Here is a 1439-nt window from a genome sequence, read left to right as displayed (position 1 = left end):
TCCTTTCCTCCTCCCTCCCCCTCCATTCCTCCTCCCTCCTTACCCTCTCCTGCTCTCCCTCCCTCCTCTCCCACCTTCCTCCTTACCCTCCCAGTTCACTGCACCCCTCCCTTCCTTTTCTTTCCCCTTCCCTTCCTCCTCCCTCCTCACCCTCCTGCTCTCTCCCTCCCTCCCTGTCCCTTCCTTCCCTCCTCCTCTCTCCTTCCCTCCTTTCATCAAATCACCAAATTCTTGCTATGCAGAGCCCTAGGGTGGAAACTGAGGCCAGCGTGGTCTCTGTCCCCTGTGAGCTTCCTGACAGGAGGAAGCTGCATCATGACAACGAGGAAGTGAGCAGGTGGCACCTAGTAGCAAGCACTCGCCTGCCAGGACTCGGCTTCACAGGCACTTTCTGTTGGGGCTTGTGTCTAGGTGACCCCCACAGCCGCAAGTGCTCCTGGGAGGGACTTGAGCAAGTAGCAGGATTGTGGGGTGCGGTGCTGCGATTTCGAACCTGTGATTAAGGACCGGATGAGCACAGTTCTGGGTGTGGGTAATGCACACCCCACCGGAGGCATGGGTGGCTCCCGTCAGTAGGCCCGCAGCCCGGATGCGCTATAGCAGGACACAAAGAGGGCTCGCTGTGCCCCCTCACGCCTGCCCCTGCCGTGGACTGCTCTCCTCCGCCGGTTGCCCTGCCTGGGAGCCAGAGACTATGGCCTGAACCCCAACAAACTGTGAGCCAAGTAAACCCTCCTCCCTTAACTTGTGGGTGCCGGTTATTTTCTCCCAGGAGAAAAGTAACCCAACATTTTCATGCACTTCTTAAAAAGCAAGCTTCCTGCACTCAAAATTTAAAACAGAAGAGCAGCTCATGTTTGCAGAATACATCTCTTCTCCATAATCACGGAGGCTGCGTTCTAGACACCCCTGTGATAAGTAAAATCAGTGAAGGAGGGATGTTGTATTTATTTTAGGATTTATATACATTCAAGGCTCTATAAACCCTCCCCACACTCTCATAAACCTCCCCACACTCTCATAAACCCTCCTGACTCTTATAAACTCTCCCCACACTCTTATAAACCCTCCCACACTCTCATAAACCCTCCTACACTCTCATAAACCCTCCCCACACTCTATAAACCCTCCTCACATGCTCATAAACCCTCCCCACACTCTTATAAACCCTCCCCACTCTCATAAACCCTCCCCGCACTCTTATAAATCCTCCCACACTCTCATAAACCCTCCCCACTCTCATAAACCCTCCCACACTCTCAAAAAGTCTCCCACACTCTCATAAACCCTCCCCACACTCTTATAAACCCTCCCGACACTTATAAACCCTCCCACACTCTCATAAACCCTCCCCACACTCTCATCAACCCTCCCCACACTCATAAACCCTCCCCACTCTCATAAACCCTCCCACACTTTAAAAACACTTCTGGGGCTGG

The 1439-nt window shown here is 53.0% G+C and overlaps 1 protein-coding gene across 1 annotated transcript in view; it reads right to left on the bottom strand.

Annotated features, from left to right (window-relative positions):
• Raver2 (ribonucleoprotein, PTB binding 2) overlaps positions 1-1439 on the bottom strand; it is a 63060-nt gene that overhangs the window by 31195 nt on the left and 30426 nt on the right. The window lies entirely within an intron of this gene.

The sequence above is a fragment of the Octodon degus genome, unplaced genomic scaffold, assembly GCF_000260255.1.
Source record: "Octodon degus isolate 3935 unplaced genomic scaffold, OctDeg1.0 scaffold00057, whole genome shotgun sequence".
Classification (NCBI taxonomy): Eukaryota; Metazoa; Chordata; class Mammalia; order Rodentia; family Octodontidae; genus Octodon; species Octodon degus.
This window is presented reverse-complemented; position numbering and strand designations above follow the sequence as displayed.